The sequence below is a fragment of the Papio anubis genome, chromosome 1 (assembly GCF_008728515.1).
Source record: "Papio anubis isolate 15944 chromosome 1, Panubis1.0, whole genome shotgun sequence".
NCBI classification, from domain to species: Eukaryota; Metazoa; Chordata; class Mammalia; order Primates; family Cercopithecidae; genus Papio; species Papio anubis.
The window spans coordinates 136,189,387-136,200,669 of NC_044976.1; positions in this window are offsets into that span (position 1 = coordinate 136,189,387).

The following is an 11,283-nucleotide window of genomic DNA, read 5'->3' on the forward strand; positions in this document are numbered from 1 at the left end:
GAAATCTACTAATATAATACAGTCATTAGCTAAGGTATAATGATTTTGCTTGTACAGCATTTGGTGTGAATAATTTGCCAGTGAAAATATTTATTTAGTTATTCTGTAAAAGGAATTAGATTTTGATAGATCAGCTCCGAAAATCTGGCTGGAAGCTAGCTGTCCTTTAGACAGGTAGGTCCAGCTGTTCTCACAAGTGTGTCATTTAGGAAGCCATACCATTCACTGGAAGGATTTGACACATTATTAGGCTCTGTAGTGTGTAAATGTGAGAGAAAATAAAGTATGAGCTGATTTAGATTTATCCATATCTAGTCAAGGGCAGATTCACATTTTGAGGGGCTTGAAGCTTGGATAATTTTGGAGGCCTTCTTTTTAAAAAGCTCTTGTTTCTCTACCACCCCCAAACTTCTAGTGCCAGGAGCCCAGGACAGGCTCATTTTGTGACATCACATCTGACCCTGTACCTTTATGATATGCCACGTGGGTCTTTACAGTGAGTAAAGGAGTATTCCTGGATGTCATCCCTGTACTGATACAGCTAGCAATAACTTCATATCTACTTAAGTGACAGCATACCATATATGTCTCCCACATCCCATAAATATGTCTCCAACATCCCATACTAAATGTAGTCCCAATGCAACTTTCTCTTAGCTGGATCTCCAGGATGCCCATGGCCTCTCCAATGTCATTGACATCAGCAGAAAGTGGTGGAGGGGAACTTAGGGTAGAGACAGAGAACTAGTTAACTTATCTTAACTTTGAAATTTTTAGAAAAACAGATTACCATGAGAGCACACAGTAGTCCCCTCCCAGAGCCATGAAAGAGGACAGTGCAATTGAGGGGCCATGAAGCTTAAACTCTGTTTAGTTTCATGATAAATGCACCTTTGCAAATGAACATTTATTGAGCATCCCTTACATGCCAAGCACTGTTTCAGGCACTCAGAATGAAGCGGTGAATAAAATAATCAAAGCCCATGACCTCATGGGACGCACATCTAGACTAGTTAAAATAGGTGTGTTTTCTTCGTTTGTGAGGACAGGAACATTGGATGTATTGGCCACTACTGCCTGACTCTCAATAAATATTTGTGCAATGAATAAATGAAAGATGGAATGAATGAAACATTTCAGAGCTAAAAAGTATTGTGCTGTTGAGATTTGGTATGTCAATGAAATTCTGCACAAATTACAAAGTTGCTACAAAGCCTGTGAAAAATTATAAGGACGATAATGACATGGGTGTTGTACCACAGTTTTCCAGGACCCAAGCAGGACTATTGTTCTGACATGTATTAACATTGGCAGGTAACCAGAGATTCATCTTCCTTTCTGGAACTAAATTGGCACTCCAGTTAGTACACCTCCAAGGCAGGCCCTCCCTCAGGTTTGGAAGGTTAAAAACAGGGAGAGACAAGTGAGAACCAGTCCCAGTCCTGTGTCACCGACTCCTCCTGCTTCTGCCTGCTGGCTGCAGGAGCTACTGGAGATATGGCCCTCACAGCTGCTCATCTGTCACAGCATTCACTACAGGTGATTGGGTAACCTCTCCCTCCCACTGACCCCTCCCACCACCACCACCACCACCTTCTACTTCAAAGGAGATAGAGGTAATCAGAGGACAATGGCCACAGTCACCAAACCTGCAACGTTACTGCATCTGAGTCCATCTTCCCCTTTATTCCTCTGTTAAGGATGGAACGAGCCCCAGCTGCATCATTTATTAGCTCTGTGACATGGAGCAATTGTGAGGGCTTCAGTTAAAGATTGCCCCCACTTTTTTTTTTTTTTTTGAGACGGAGTCTCGCTCTGTCTCCAGGCTGGAGTGCAGTGGCACGATCTCGGCTCACTGCAACCTCTGCCTCCCAGGTTCAAGCAATTCTCCTGCCTCAGCCTCCCGAGTAGCTGGGACTACAGGCATGTACCACCACGCCCAGCTAATTTTTTATATTTTAGTGGAGACGGGGTTTCACCATGTGGGTCAGGATGGTCTCGATCTCCTGACCTCGTAATCTGCCCGCCTCGGCCTCCCAAAGTGCTGGCATGGTCCCCACTTCTTTTATTTTTTATTTTTTATTTTTTTGAGATGGAGTCTCGCTCTGTCTCCCAGGCTAGAGTGCAGTGGCGCGATCTCGGCTCACTGCAAGCTCTGCCTCCTGGGTTCATGCCATTCTCCTGCCTCAGCTTCCCAACTAGCTGGGACTACAGGCGCCCGCTACCACGCCTGGCTAATTTTTTTGTGTTTTTAGTAGAGACAGGTTTCACCATGTTAGTCAGGATGGTCTCGATCTCCTGACCTTGTGATCCGCCCGCCTCGGCCTCCCAAAGTGCTAGGATTACAGACGGGAGTCACTGCGCCTGGCCAAGGATGGTCCCCACTTTTAAATGAGAAGAATAGTACCTACTCTCTAGGGTGGTTGTGGTCATTAAATGAGATGATAGAGCCAAATGCAGTGGCTCATGCATGTAATCCCAGCACTTTGGGAAGTTGAGGTGGAAGGATTGCTTGAACCCAGGAGTCTGAGACCATCCTGAGTAACATGGTGAGACTTCATCTCTAAAAGAAATTTTAAAAATTAGCTGGGCATGGTGGCACACATCTGTAGTCTCCGCTACTTGGGAGACTAAGGTGGGAGGACGTCCGCTTGAGCCCAGGAGGTCGAGGCTGCACTGAGCCGTGATTGTACCACTGCACTCCAACCTGGACAACTGAGCAAGACCTTGTCTCAAACAAACAAACAAAAAGACATAATGGAAAAGGTACATGGTGCCTGGCACGAGAAACTTTCTTTAATTATTAATATTGCTGTTACTATTCTTATCATTTCTGTCCAAGGCCAATGCCTTCCATGGTGTCTTGCCTTTTCAGAAACTCCGCTTCTATCAGTTATTCACTCTCCCTGTTCCTTCAGCCTTTCTTCTACAGCCTCCTACCCATCACCATATAAACAAATACAATTTACTTCAATTTTTTAAAATGACAATGTAATTAAGAACTTTCCTTGACCTCACCTGCCCCTCCATCTGTCATTCTTTCTCAACTGCAATCTTTGAAGAGTAGCTCGCATTCATGGCCTCTGTGACGCTGTTTTCCTCCGTTCCTTTCTGCATCCACCCAGCACTTGTTGGAGTCAGACTTAGCAAGGTCACTAAAACCTTCCTGTGGCTTGATCCAGTGACTGCCTTGAGTCTTTTCTTCCTTGACCTCTCAGTAGCTTCCCAAGTTGCTTATTGTTCCTCCTTTGATGTGCTTTTCATCCCTTGACTTCAGGACATCCTGCTCTTTAACTCCTTTCACTCCTACTTTCCCAGTCCCTCCTCCCAGTGTCCTGTGTGGGCTCCTCTCCCTTTGTGAGTTCTTCAGCTTCTGCTCATCCCTAAGTGGCTGTATTCGCTCCTGGTCTAGCCCTCATTTTGTTCTCTTCTTACTCTTCCCTCTCCTCTGGCTCATCCCAATGATTCTGAGGCTTCCATTATCATCTAAAGCTGGAAATCAATCATCCAGTGCCGCCAGTCCAGACCTCTCTCCCAGGCTCCAGACACATAAATCCAGCTGTCTGCTGCCATTCCCCATTTACATTCCCCACAGGCCCCTCAACATCCACATGCTCAAAATAAGCTCTTCATCTTCCCCCATAAACTAGTCCTTCCTCCTGTTTCCTATTTCAGTGAACGGCATCTCCCTTGACCCAGTTGCCCACGCTAGAAACTTGAGAGTCTCCCTTTACTTCTTCTTTATCCAATCAATTAACAAGGCCTGTCCATTATCCCGCCTATAAATCTCTCAACTCCATTTGTTTCTTTTCACTTACACAGTCACTACTCTCTTGTAACTGGCCTTCTTGTTTCCAACTCCCTCCCTTCTCCAGGATAAAACACAGAATCTAGGCAGGTTGGGTGAGACTGGAGGGGCAGGCTCTGCTCCCTGTGATCGGCCCTTACTTACCTCTCCAACCTCAGGTCTTTTCTCTTCTTCGTCACCTCCCCGTCACCTCCCTTCGCTCCAGCCACACAGCTCCACTTTTACTTTCCAAAAAGCCAGGCTCCTTGTTGTCTTTGGGCCTTTGATTCTGCCACTCACTCTAAATAGATTAATCTTTGCAGCCTTAAGTTTTTGTTACCACTGGGGCCACCCCCCCGACAGCTCCCCTTACTTACCCTACTGTAACATTCCCCACACTGTGCTCCAACTGCCTGTTTGCCTGTCATCTCTTCTAGTCTACAATTAGTCTTCTCATCTAGTCTTCTCATCTAGTCTACAAACTCCTTGATGAAGGGACTCAGCCTCTTTTGTTCACTGCTGAACAAGGCTCTAAGTAGCACCTGGCTCGAGGTAGGTGCTGGACATGTGACTGCTGGGTGAATGAATGGAGGACATGTGATTGCTGGGTAAATGAATGGAGGACATGTGATTGCTGGGTGAATAAACGGAGGACATGTGATTGTTGGGTGAATAAATGGAGGACATGTGATTGCTGGGTGAATAAATGGAGGACAGGTGATTGCGGGGTGAATAAATGGAGGACATGGGATTGTTGGGTGAATGAATGGAGGACATGTGATTGTGGGGTGAATGAATGGAGGACAGGTGATTGTGGGGTGAATAAATGGAGGACACATGATTGTTGGGTGAATAAATGGAGGACACGTGATTGTTGAGTGAATAAATGGAGGACACATGATTGTTGAGTGAATAAATGGACATGTGATTGTTGGGTGAATGAACGGAGGACACGTGATTGTTGGGTGAATGAACGGAGGACACATGATTGCTGGGTGAATGAATGGAGGACACATGATTGCTGGGTGAATGAATGGAGGACACATGATTGCTGGGTGAATGAATGGGCCACTGGTTCTTCTACATATCCATGCAGCCAGTAGAAACCTGGTCCTCAGAGGTTACCGCGTAAGCTTTTTAAGCACCTCTTTTCTGACAGCTCAACACTGACCCACACATTCTTTCCACTGCCAAGCCTCAAACTCTGAGCCAGGGGGTGGAGGAGAAAAGAGGTGGGGTGACCTTCCTTTGGAACAGAACGTGGATTCTGTATTTTCTGAGGTCAAGTCTACTAGCTCCCTCCCTCATTCATTTCTTCTCCCCTTAGCATCAATGTATCATCACTTAGCCACCTTGCCTTCCTTTCTGTGTCAGAAGAGGAGGGGTCCCTCCTTCCAGCCAAGGTTAGCCCTTCTATGAGAGCCCTTGGTTCTATGCCTCTTAGGAATCATCATGAACCCATTGTCCCCTTGTCTTCCCGTTTAACAGCATCCTCTCTGTGGTCTCCTTCCTTTCTACAGATACACAAACTGAATGAAGTTTCTTGTCTTGAAAACATCGTGACTTTTTCTTTTCTTTTTCTTTTGATACAGGGTCTCACTCCTGTCACCCAGGCTGGAGTGCAGCAGTGCGATCAAAGCTCACTGCAATCCCTACCTCCTGGGCCCAAGTGATCCTCCTGCTTCAGCCTCCCAGGTAGCTGGGACTACAGGCATGTGCCACCATGCCTGGATAATTTTTGTATTTTTTGTAGAGACAGGGTTTCACTATGTTGCCCAGTCTGGTCTTGAACTCCTGGGTTTGAGCGATCCGCCCACCCTCGCCTCCCCAAGTGCTGGGATTACAGGTGTGAGCCACTGCGCCTGGCCAACAAATTATTTTAAAAAGGATTTTCCACTATACTTTCTGTCTCCATTGTTTTCACCCTCTCGCTCTTTCCTCCCGGCTCCCTCTCCTTCCCATCTATATTGAACACGCTTTCTTTAAGGTCACAAATGACTTAGTCCAGCTCATGTTCGAGGCTTGCCCCTACTCTCTACTGACACATATGCCCCAGGTTTCTGCCTCACCTTCCCCATCGTCCAACAACGGTTTATTGAGTACCTGTTCTGTGTGCAGCCCGGTGGTGGGGAAGGAAGAGTTATCAAAAAGTGGCCTCTGAACTCAGAGGTGTGACTAAGACACACACGCGGAACTCTACTGAACAGTGGATGGCAGAATATTAGGCCAAGTTATGTGGCACAGACTGTGCTTCCCATCAGGGAAGAGAGAGAACAGCCAGGCTGGAACATGCAAAGAAATCTTGAAGCTTAAGGTACAAGCTAAGATAAACTCTATGATGGGTGGGATTTTAGGGAGTGGGAGTGGAGTTGGGAAGCAAGTGCCAGGTTACAGTAAGACAGGGGCAAGGCCTCTACCATCTAAGATTCCTTCAGAGATTTTCTTCACATTAAAATGTAAATGACTGAGAAGGACTAAAAATGTAACTTATTTACGTTGTACTTGCATTTTACATGTTTTTTTTTGAGATGGAGTTTCGCTCTTGTTGCCCAGGCTGGAGTGTAGTGGAGTGATCCTGGCTCACTGCAACCTCCGCCTCCCAGGTTCAAGCAATTCTCCTGCCTCAGCCTCCCAAGTAGCTGGGATTACAGGCATGCGCCACCACGCCCAGCTAATTTTGTATTTTCAGTAGAGACCACCATGTTGGCCTGGCTGGTTTCCAACTCCTGACCTCAGGTGATCCTCCTGCCTCGGCCTCCCAAAAGTGCTGAGATGGTGTGAGCCACTGCACAGGGCCTGCAGTCTTAATGATAGAATTTCAGCCATTTCCTGAGTTAGAAAAGAATATAATAGTAATGAAAAACCAAAAGAAGAGTCATCCCTCTCTCTGTTCAGTTTGCAAGTTTTCCCCTATAAGAATCATGCATGAGGCTGGGCTCGGTGGCTTATGCCTGTAATCCCAGCACTTTGGGAGGCCAAGGAGGGTGGATCACCGGAGGTCAGGAGTTCGAAATCAGTCTGGCCAACAAGATGAAACCCCGTCTCTACTGAAAATACAAAAAATTAGCCGGGCATGGTGGTGCGTGCCTATAATCCCAGCTACTCCAGAGGCTAAGACAGGAGACTCACTTGAATCTGGGAGGCGGAGGTTGCAGTCAGCCAAGGTCGTGCCATTGCACTCCAGCCTGGGCAACAAAAGCGAAATTCCACCTCAAAAAAAAAAAAAAGAAAGAAAGAAAAGAAAAGGAAAAAAGAATCATGCATGAATATAACAGCTCTGCCATGCAAATATTTTCCTTGATATGAGGTCAGAGCCAGGCCTCGGGCACACACAACCACATATCCTCCCAGTAGGCACTTTGCTCTCAGTGTAGGCTTGATACCATCTCTGTTCAGTGTGCTGTTATATTTGAGGTGTTATTTTAATCAAAACTATGTTTTTTTTTAAAAAAGATCCTCTTTTATTTTTTGCAAAATGATTTGCAAGTAATAATAATAGCAGACGCTTAGCTAGTGTATACTGGAGACAGATTCTGCACTAAATGCTTTGCATATAGTTGCCCCCACGTAATCTTTCAAAATAACACTGTGAAGAAGGTTCTTTTATAATCCCCACTTACACATTAGGAAACTGAGGCAGCTGGGTTAAATAACTTGCTGGGAAGTTAGGGAGTTAGGATTCCACTCAGGAAGTGAGGGCAGGGTGGGCAGTTATATGGCTTCCCTCTTGCAGGAAGTTCTCATTGACCTGCCGGCTTCCCATGCTACTGACAGTGGCTTCTGAGCTCCTGAAGCTTCAGAAATGTTTACATTCTATTAGTGTAATGATAGTTTGTGGTATCTAACCCATAGCAGTGTTTCTCAAACTGTGCGAAGGACTGATTTGATTTTTTTTTTTTTTTTTTTGAGACAGAATCTCACTCTGTGACCCAGGCTGGAGTGCAGTGGCCTGATCTCGGCTCACTGCAGGCTCCACCTCCCGGGTTCACACCATTCGCCTGCCTCAGCCTCCCGAGTAACGGGGACCACAGGTGCCCGCCACCATGCCCTGCTAATTTTTTGTGTTTTTAGTAGAGATAGAGTTTCACCGTGTTAGTCAGGATGGTCTCAATCTCCTGACCTTGTGATCCGCCCACCTTGGCCTCCCAAAGTGCTGGGATTACAGTTATGAGCCACCGCGCCCAGCCAATTTGATTTTATTTTTAAAAATTTCTGGGGGCCGGGCACGGTGGTTCATGCCTGTAATCCCAGTACTTTGAGAGGCCTAAGTGGGTAAATCACCTGAGGTCAGGAGTCCAAGACCAGCCTGGCCAACATGGTGAAACTCCATCTCTACTAAAATACAAAAATTATCTGGGTGCGGTGGCAGGCGTCTGTAATCCCAGCTACTCAGGAGGCTGAGGCAGGAGAATTGCTTGAACCCGGCAGGTGGAGGTTGCAGTGAGCTCGGATCGTGCTATTGCACTCCAGCCTGGGCAACAAGGGCAAAACTCCATCTAAAAAAAAAAAAAATTTTTTTGGCTAGGCACAAAGGCTTACACTTGTAAATCCAGCATTTTGGGAGGCTGAGATGGGAGGATCCCTTTAGCCCAGGAGTTCAAGACTAGCCTGGGAAACATGAGACCCCCATCTCTTAAAAAAAAGAAAAAAGAATTAGCTGGGTGTGGTGGCTCACACCTATAGTCCCAGCTGCTATTCAGAAGGCTGAGGCAAGAGGATCACTTGAGCCCAGGAATTCAAGGTTGCAGTGAGCTTTGATCGTGCCACTGCACCCCAGCCTGGGTGACAGAGCAGGACCCTGTCTCAAAAAAGAAAAAAAATGTCCTAATCATTGCATACAAACAATTTGATAATTGTTATGAGTTTCTAAATCCTTTCAATTTCTGTACTTATCTTGTTCCACGTGAATAGTGAACAGTTTGCAGGCCAACACCAGTTCAAGGATAGTATTTTGATGGGCACCAATATGTGGTATCAACAAAGCAGCTTCATACTTTTAAATTTTCATTTCATTCATTCAATATACATTTTTTAAGTGCTTACTACATAGCGGGCACCCAACTAGGTGCTACAAATCAAGTAGGAAAAAAGAACAAGGGGGCCTTCATGAAGTTAACATTCTAGCAGGAAAAGCAGAGTTGAAACAATTAACTGAAAATTAATTAATTTTTATAATTAATTATAAAAATAAATACCACTGGGAGTGGTGGCTCACCCCTGTAATCCCAGCACTTTGGGAGGCCAAGGGAGGTGGATCACCTGACGTCAGGAGTTCAAGACCAGCCTGGCCAACATGGTGAAGCCCCATCTCTACTAAAAATACAAAAAAATTAGCTGGGCGTGGTGGTGGGCGCCTGTAATCCCAGCTACTGGGGAGGCTGAAGTAGAGAATTGCTTGAACCCAGGAGGCAGAGGTTGCAGTGAGCCGAGATCGTGCCACTGCACTCCAGCCTGGGCAACAAAAGCGAAACTCCATCTCAAAAATAAAATCAAATAAATAAAAAGTAAAAATTAATGCTAAGGAGAAGATCAGACTACTCAGCGCTCCTATTGGGGTCCCCAAAGCTAGGCTGATGGGTAAGGGAATGCTTCTCTAAGGAATCCTTCATCTTAGAGCTGAAGATTGAGCAGGGGCTGCAAGGCCCCAAATGGGGAAAGAGGGTTCTAGGGAGAAGGAGGGACAGAGAGAGAGCCCTGGAGCAGAGAGACACACAGGAGGCTGCTGAAATAGTGTCCTGCAGGTCTCTAGAGCCCATGCCAAGGACGGTGCATTTTATGTCAAGAGCCATGGAAATCTCCTGAAGGGTTTTAAGCTGGGGCTGGGCAAAATGGTCAGATTTGCCTTTTAAAAGTCACACTTACACTTTCCCAGTAATTTAAACACAACAGATTTTCATAATAATTGTAACAGGGAACTAACAATTCATTACAGAGATTTTCACATATGAACAAAAAGTTTGGGACTGCTATCCTATCGAAAGAGTTATTTGTGATTCCCAGGGCTCTACAAACACATGATGTAGACAGTCACTTACGTCTCCAAAGAGGTCGCTATGCTTCTTCTGCCTCCTCCTCTCAGTCCCTACCATCCTCTAAGTAACATCTTAAGAAGAGTGGCTGTGTGAGGTATGTGACCAAACTCCACCCACTCCTCTTCTTTTGCACTAACAGAACCACAATTTAGTTCAAGCAGCAATATTCCCAGGAAAAACTCATTTTTAGCCCTATTAAAAATGACCATGTGACACAGTTCTGGCCAATGGGAAGACAGCAGAAATCTGCTGAGGATTCAGGGAAACCTTTTGCTTTCCAGATGAAAGGAGGCTGTCTGACTAATACAGTTCTGTCCCCTTCTTCCTACCTTAAAAATCAATCGTGAGTCCCAGAGGTGCTGCAGCCATCTTACCACCATAAGGCAACAAGTACAAAGATGAAAATCCAACAAGGTAAGGTTGATGGGACAGAAAGAAACTGAGTCCTTGAGGATTAGGCCTGGACTGTCCACTTCTGTTCTTCTTGTTACATGAGAAAAATAAACCCCTATAGGCTGAAGCTGCTGTAAGTCTGGTTTTCTGATGCTTCAAGTTGAAAGTAAGTGAGCTTCCCAATTGGAAATGGATGGTCCACAAAATCAGATCAACTTGCATAGCACAGTCTTCTCCCTGCTGTGGCCATTCCCATCTTTGAACATCTAGATATTTCAAAGAAAAAGACTTTTCTATTATTTCTGACATCGCTTCGCCCTTCTCACCAGGAGCTGTAATGGGATAAGCAGGCTCTGTCATGGGTCCTTTGTTTCCTAAAAGGGGAAGGCCGGCGACGAGCCTTCGTGGAAAATGCTGATATACTACACCACATCAGAATGTGCTGTTCTCATTTATTTTTTAATACAAACCCATCTTTGCATGTGGACACTGGCAAAGAGTTGATGGTTACGAAATGTTGGGCGACAGTGGTAATATGGGAGGTGACACACAGCAAAGGAATCTCATCTTCAAATTACACAGAACACAAAACCATTGTGGTTCATGACATATCTCCCACATTCTTTCCATATTTATCCAGCAGAGCTCCAGTGAATTGGATGGTGCCTTCTGTTTGTTTAGTGAGTGTGTAAAACTCCTGGACAGGGTTGTGTGAAGCAATGTGTAAAAGCCATGGTCGCCAGCCTGCTACCGCTACCTGATGTCCATTTTCCTCTGTGCCAGGAGCTCTGTGGAGAACCAGTCCGCAGCTCTGTCACCCAGGCTGGAGTGCAGTGGTGCGATCTCAGCTCACTGCAGGCTCCACTTCCTGGGTTCACGCCATTCTCGTGCCTTAGCCTCCCGAGTAAGTGGGACTACAGGCGTTCACCACCACGCCCGGCTAATTTTTTGTACTTTTTAGTAGAGATGGGGTTTCACAGTTCGTACAACATTCAGGAAAGAAGTTCAGTAAGTAGTTGTCAGAAATGATGCACGCTACAGTTACTATATTCAGTGCCAAAGCAATTCATT